The 7,890-nt window shown below is 41.4% G+C and overlaps 1 pseudogene across 1 annotated transcript; it reads left to right on the top strand.

The window, feature by feature from the left end:
- The first annotated feature begins 3,156 nt into the window (after positions 1–3,156).
- Positions 3,157–4,822, top strand: LOC309959229 (sorting nexin-5-like; annotated as a pseudogene). Its single transcript has one exon. The product of its transcript is annotated as a sorting nexin-5-like (transcript).
- Positions 4,823–7,890: the final 3,068 nt, after the last annotated feature.

Genomic DNA, 7,890 nt, shown 5'->3' with positions numbered 1-7,890 from the left:
GGTCACCACAGAGCACTGAGTAGAGTTCCCTGAGCTATACAGTAGGTTCTCATTAGTTATCTATTTTATACATAGTATCAATAGTGCATATATGTCAATCACAATCTCCCAATTCATCCCACCTCCCCTTCCCCCTCTTGGTGTCCATACGTTTGTTCTCTACATCTGTGTCTCTATTTCTGTTTTGCAAATAAGATCATCTATACCATTTTTCTAGATTCCACATATATGTGTTAATATACAATATTTGTTTTTCGCTTTCTGACTTACTTCACTCTATATGACAGTATCTAGGTCCATCCACATCTCTACAAATGACCCAATTTCATTCCTTTTTATGGCTGAGTAATATTCCACTGTATATGTGTACCACAAGAAAAGCAACTAGTTTTGATCCATAATTTCCTTCAAGGTCTAGTCCAAGGTTCACCTCCCCTAAAAAGCCTTTTCTCAGCAGACCTGACTCACATTGTGCCTCCAGTCCTTGGGCCCCCTCAGTGCCTGTACACAAAGTCATCTATTCCTGCTGCCCACCCCTTCTCTATTTCTACACATAGTACTCTGCTTCCAGGCTGCCAGCCTGTCCCTAACAAAACTGTGAGCACCTCACCAGCAGATTCAGGCCTTTTTATCTCTTGACTCTCCCTGAGTGTCTAGCATGGGGCCAGATCTACTTGCTAAGTAAAGCAAAGATAACCTACAGAATTTCTATCAGCTAGAGAAGATTCAACCTTTAGAAATTACCCAAATTTCTCAAATCCTAATATATAACAGAATTGAGAATCCCTTTGTCCTATTAACCTTGCCAGAGCAAGGAAATTAAAAATTGGTATACAAGAAGGAAAAAGAAAATAGTTATTATTTACCTTCTCATGTGTTCACATTCAGCATCTGTTTTCTTACAAAGTTCCAAACAGCATCACTGTTTACAATTACTAAGAGCTGCATTCATCAAGTAGATACACAATATTTTACTGATCATTTCTGTGGCTAGATGTTTAGATCGCTTTAAGGTATTATATGATATGACATGATATTACATTACATTATATAAGAAATGACATTGTGATCAAATGACACTGTGATAAAACTTTGCCTGTGTTTTGGATTGTTTCCTTAGGATAGGTTCCTAAAAGTGGATCTGTCAGGTCAAAAGTTACGAACATTTTTATTATGCCTGATGTATACTATAAACCCATGACAAATTCTTAAATGCCGTTTGGCTCTAGAATATTATAATTCTACTGCTAAGAAATGGAAGCCCCCAATGGTAAACATTTTTTAAGGCAGGCAGAATAGTAAAAGTCAAGAAAGCAAGACTCTGAAATCAGATTGCCGGAGTTCAAATCCCAGTTCTATCACTTGCTATCTATATAGACATAAACAAGTTACTGAATCCTTCTGAGACTATGTACATAAAGAACAGGGTCTGGCACGTAGTAAGGGCTCAATAAATGTTAATCATCATCATTGCTTTTAGATTACCAAAAAGAAGATGAATCTATAATTCAAAAATCCAAGCATTATCCTCAAATATTACAGAGGAAATAAACATAAAACAAATGACAAAACAATACTCCTGTACCTAGAACATAAGTAAGCAGGTTCATTTACTGTGAATACTATTTACACTACTGTGGTTATTAATTACATATAAATAAAAATAATTACCATTTTACTGAGTGCCTGTCTCCTTTAAAAACCTCTACATACACTGTCTCATTTAATTTAACCACCACAACAACCCTGTATGGTGGTAGTATTAATAACAATAACAATGATAGCTAATAATTTCCAACTGCTGATTATGTGCCATACATGGCTATAGATAATAATTTATTAATCATTATAAAACCTATGAAGTAGAGCTTTTCATTTCACTATTATCCTCATTTTACAGACAATATAATTGACATACGCAGAGGCTAAAGAACTTGTCCAAGGTTACATAGCTAATAAGGTAGATATTATTCTATTCACTTTATAGTTAAGAAAACTGAGACTTAGGGACTTCCCTGGTGGTACAGTGGCTAAGACTCTGCACTCCCAATGCAGGGGGCCTGGGTTCAATCCCTGGTCAGGGAAATAGATCCCATATGCTGCAACTAAGAGTTTGCATGCTGCAACTAAAGATACTGCAGGCCACAACTAAAGATACTGCATTCCACAACTAAAGATCCCCCATGCCACAATGAAGATCCCGCATGCTGCAACTAAAGACCCCACATGCCACAAGGAAGATCCCACACACGGCAACAAAGATCCCGAGTGCTGCAACTAAAACCCAGCATAGTCAAATAAATATTTTTTTTTAATGAAAAGAAAAGAAATCAGAGATGTAAAGAAAATTCTCTATAAAGGTAAGTAACTGGGGCAGGCTTTGAACCAGTATCTGTTAAGACTCTCAATCCACACTCTTTTGTTCCACCACTCTGCCAAATTTATGTGGATTTTCTGTGTACAGAGAATGCCCTATATAGATAACAAATGTTTAAGGCTGGCTTCCCTCATTCTTGCCTTCTTTTTCCATAAGCCATGGGATACTGAGGACTGTCTCATTTTAACATGTGCCTCTGAGAAGAATATAATTGGGAAGGCAAGCCCAACATGAAAGCCCATATACTGAAATGTGTCCTTTAAAATGACTCTTTCTCCCGAGGCATTATGTGTTGTAGTCCTTTGAGAATGCGTACCTGAGAGTTTCTAAGGCTTACCTTTCAGATACTTGGGAATTCCTAAACAGGTGCTTACGGCAACTCTCCTTCAAAAGGTTTTTCAAATGGTTGCTACAGAAAGGTCTCCTATTTCTCTCTGCCTCAGAAAGTCCTCAAAATTCTCACCACTTGGAGAAACAAAAGCTGCTTCAAGCCTCCCAAAACACCTGGAAAATACTCACATTTATAAAGAGACTGAACCCACAGGAAGAAACTGGGATTGAAGTCTTAACTCTTGAATAAACTGATTGCTTCATCTTGGACAAACTATTTCCCTTCTCTGCGCCTCAGTTTCCTCTTCTACAAGATGAGGCACTGGATTAGATGGTTTTCCAGGTTCACTAGAGCTCTGATTCAAGGATGAAAATTAAAGTGAGTTTGGAGTCTATAGCGGTGCAATCCCAGGGGGGAACAGTTGTATGACAGTCCAAAGCCCAGATTTGCAACCATTAACAGAAACAGATTTGCAACGATTAACTGAAACCCACCAGGGCTGGTTTAACTTCAACAGGGAAGGAAAGTGCCCTGGGATTCTGATTTAAGAATGCAAGTCCTGTGCTTCCCTGGTGGCGCAGTGGTTGAGAGTCCACCTGCCGATGCAGGGTACACGGGTTCGTGCCCCGGTCCGGGAAGATCCCACATGCCTCCGAGCGGCTGGGCCCGTGAGCCATGGCCGCTGAGCCTGCGCGTCCGGAGCCTGTACTCCGCAACGGGAGAGACCACAACAGTGAGAGGCCCGCATACCGCAAAAAAAAAAAGAATGCAAGTCCTGCTTTCTTGAGACGCGTCTCGCTGGGAGAGTGTCAGGGGCACCGCGACCCCGTGGCAGCCTGCAGTCGGCTTCAGTGTGGCTCGGAGCCAGGCCAGGCAGCCACACTCGAGGCCCGCGTTGCCATGGCCACAGTTCCCAAGTTGCTGCAGCAGCAGGAGGAGGAACACAGCAAGCTGAGATCTGTATCGGTGGACCTGAATGTTGATCCCTTGCTTCAGACTGACATACCTTATGCACTCAGTGAGAGAGATAAAGTCAAATTTACAGTACACACCACGACCACGCTGCCCACGTTTCAGAGCCCAGAGTTTTCTGTTACAAGGCAACATGAAGATTTTGTGTGGCTACATGACACTCTTATTGAAACTACAGACTACGCTGGGCTTATTATTCCGCCCGCACCTGCAAAGCCTGACTTCAATGGCCCTTGAGAGAAGATGCAGAAACTGGGAGAGGGTGAAGGGTTTATGACCAAAGAAGAATTTGCCAAGATGAAGCAAGAGCTGGAAGCTGAGTATCTCGTGGTCTTCAAGAAGACTGTGTCTTCCCGTGAAGTCTCTCTTTAGCGGCTCTCCTCTCACCCTGTTCTCAGTAATGATTGCAACTTTCACATTTTCCTGGAATATGATCAAGATCTAAGTGTTAGGCAGAAAAATACCAAAGAGATGTTTGGTGGCTTTTTCAAAAGTGTGGTGAAAGCACTGATGAAGTCCTTTTTTCAGGAGTTATGGAGGTAGATGACTTCTTTGAACAAGAGAAGCATTTCCTCAGTAACTATTATGATAGGATCAAGGGTTCCTTTGCAAAGGCTGACAGAATGACCAGCGCTAATAAAAATGTAGCAGACGGTTACATCCTCACCGCAGCCTGCTTGCATAGCCTGGCTTTAGAAGAGCCCACGGTCATCAGAAAGTACCTACTGAAGGTGGCTGAGCTATCTGAAAAACTTAGGAAGGTAGAGAGTCGAGTCTCCTCAGATGAAGACTTAAAGCTGACAGAGCTCCTCCGATACTACATGCTCAACATAGAGGCTGCTAAGGATCTCTTATATAGACGCACCGAAGCCCTCATTGACTATGAGAATTCAAACAAGGCGCTGGATAAGGCCTGGTTAAAAAGCAAAGACGTCAAGCTGGCTGAGGCATACCAGCAGGAATACTGCCAGAAATTTGAACAGCTTTCTGAATCTGCAAAAGAAGAGCTAATCAATTTCAAACAAAAGAGAGTGGCAGCATTTAGGAAGAATCTGATTGAAATGTCTGAACTGGAAATAAAGCATGCCAGGAACAACATCTCCTTCCTGCAGAGCTGCATCGACTTGTTCAAGAACAACTGAACAAAGGATATGAATGTGAAGAAAGCCAGCATCATTTGCACTCAGATCATTACCACAGAAGATTACCTTTGACTTTAATTTAAAATTATGTGAATAAATATTTTGATTTCTAAAGATCTTAACACTTACCCATGTTGGTTTAAAAAGATTTCTATTGCATGCTACTTGGACACAACTAATCTTTATGCATTTAATACCTCAGAATGGGTAGAATCTAAGTACTGGGTTCTCCTCTAATTTGTCTTTCGTAATTAAGAAAGGGTGCGGGAATCTCATGCCTTCTGGAGTTTGTAAGGAGTGACCTGGCACATGCTGCCTCACTGTTCCATGTACCCATGCCCCTACAAACCGGTTACTTTAGGGTAGGTGCCGATTATAACAGATAAGTCAGCCGCTTGTTACAGGTAAGAGACATTCTATCTCTTCATTAGGTAATTTTCCCTTTCTTACTCTCCTGGTTCTTTAATCACCTTGAGTTGTTTGTACTATAACAAGAGCAAGAAAAATCTCATATCTTTATATACACCCTTTGCAGCCCATTTTTGTAGTAGGGGAGAGAAGCATCTTAAGGGTATAGGAACAAGTAACAAGGCCTAATTTAGAAGGTGGCCAGATCTACATTAAGAAAGATGTGACCCCCCTCCCTAATGGGGGGGGCGGTATGTGTGTGTTTGGACTTTTTATAAAGTGTACAATAAAATAATAATCCATGCTCTTAAAAAAAAAAAAAAAATGCAAGTCCTGGGAATTCCCCGATGGTCCAGTGGTTAGGACTCTGCGCTTCCACTACAGGAGGCACAGGTTCTATCCCTGGTCACCTGTAAGCTGCACAGCACTGTCAAAAAAAAAACCAGAATGTGAGTCCTTTGAGAAATTATTTAACATGGACTTGAAGGATTTGGTGGAGGAATGTAGGCAGTGGTAAAGGAATAAATCTTCTTCAACTTTGCAGGAAAGAGCAAAGCAGCATCGAATCCCTTTCGTATGTTTTTCCCTGTGCTAAAGACAGGAGCAAAGATAGGCTCCTGCTGCCACCTTGTGGCACATTGGACAGCTCAGAAGGAAGGGTTTACTCAATCTGGGTGCCCCCAAGTCTAAAATACCCTCAAGAAACCACATCTTCTTTCTCCCTTAACAATTACACAGAGCTTGATTACTCACAAAACACTTCCAACCCTATGATCTCGTTTCATTCTCTCAGCAACTATGCTGAGTGGCAGGAAGGAGTTAATAACACCATTTTACCAACAGACTATGTGATTTACCTACCGGCACAGTAGTTGGCAGTCAGGACTTGAACACACATCCTGACTCTAAATGAGGCAGTTCATTCACTACTATGTAGGAGTGGGGATGAAACAGGTTTAGGTATGCTCTGGGCCTAGGAATTTGAGAGAGGGAAGCTTGGGAAAAGGAAAACTCAATTTCTTGTGCAGACACAACTGGCCACAGGCTACAGTCAGGCTGCATGTCTATAGAAAAAGACATTCAAATAAGCCTGGATTCCTGCCTTCCTTCCTGGTTTGCACATTCTTGGTTAACATCTCTAGCCACTCCAGCTGGCCTCCCTCCCTTTGCTCCCCAACCCCAGCCTATAAATCAGGGCTCAAGACTTATAGCTAAATGCTGAACACCAAACAGATCCCAGGCACGGGAGCCACAACATCCAGAAATCAGCAAGAACTACTGGGAGCACTGCTGTGTCCCTGGGTTAGAGCTCGTAAGATTTGTGGCTCAGCCAAAATCTTCTTATAAGTTTTCATGGGAAGCCCAATTGGCTTGTCTCATAATGATGTCATGCTCACTGAAACAAAAGGGGCAATGCTGGGGTTACATGATTTACCAACTGGCATATAGGAATGGCCTAAAATTAATCTGAGTGTCCAATTACTCCAAGGCAACCATAACTTCTTTGATATGGAATTACAAAGCCCAGTGCCTAAACCTTCCACCACCATAGGCATTCCTTCTGGTTCATTCATTCATTCATTCCCTAAGTGAGTAGAGCACATTCACCAAATGAGTAGGGCACTGTTATAATCCCTTTGATTGAGATTTTGTTGCCTAGTGGTGAACAGAGGGAAATAAGGAAAGAACATAATTACAAATGCATGTGAGATATATATATTAAGTACTCGGGGGTTAGGAGGGAAAAATAAGATTCCTTCTGGTTTGGGTGTTAGGGGATTGGGGGCAGTAAGTGGATAAAGAATTATTTCACAGATATAGAACACAAAACACTTTGCAGTCTGGCCTTTACAAACCTTCTCTGCCTTCTCTCCAGCTACTACTTTGTTCTTACCTTACCATATTCCGAACATAAATTTTCTTCAGTAATTTAAGGATTAAGAGTTTAGGCTTTGGAATCAGATAGATCTTGGTTCTAATCCCAGCTCTGACACATTATACAACCTTGGGCAAGGCTGGAATTGCCCCAAGCCTCTGCAGTTTCCTGATCTGCAAAGTGGAGATTACAGTAATACTCATTTTAAAAGGTTTTTGTAAGAGTCAACTGAAGTCACGTATGCAAAGCACCTAGCTTTGTGCTAGATGCACAGTAAAAACATAGTAAATAGCAATCAATATTGTTAGTTAACTCTGTGCCTTTGATCTTTTCTTTGCCTGAGATTCTCTTCATATTCTCAGACTGTTTTACCCCTATTTCTCTTTTAGAGCCATCACAAAAGTGTATTTTCTTCAGTGCCAGGTCCTGCTAGCTGTCCCTCACTGAGTTCAGAACCTTTGTTCATTCCTACATGACTGTGTTTATGTGACGTCAACTTGTATTTGTTTATGTCTGTCTTAAGTCTGTGAGGCTTCAGAGGGTAGCAACTGAGTCTTATTCATTATGCACTAGCACCTAAGCACAATACATGACTCATGGTACCTCTAGAGAAATTACTGTTGAATAAATAAGATTATATTTGAACTGGATCTTAAATAAGTAGGATTTATTTTTTTTTAGTATTTATTTATTTGCACCAGGTCTTAGTTGCAGCAGGCGGGCTCCTTAGTTGCGGCTTGCAGGCTCCTTGCAGCTTGCGGGCTCCTTAGTTGTGGCATATGGA

This window comes from Leucopleurus acutus (genome assembly GCF_964270905.1).
Source record: "Leucopleurus acutus genome assembly, chromosome: 3".
NCBI lineage: Eukaryota > Metazoa > Chordata > Mammalia > Artiodactyla > Delphinidae > Leucopleurus > Leucopleurus acutus.
The sequence above is the reverse complement of the archived record's forward strand: the minus strand, read 5'-3'. Positions and strand labels throughout refer to the sequence as shown.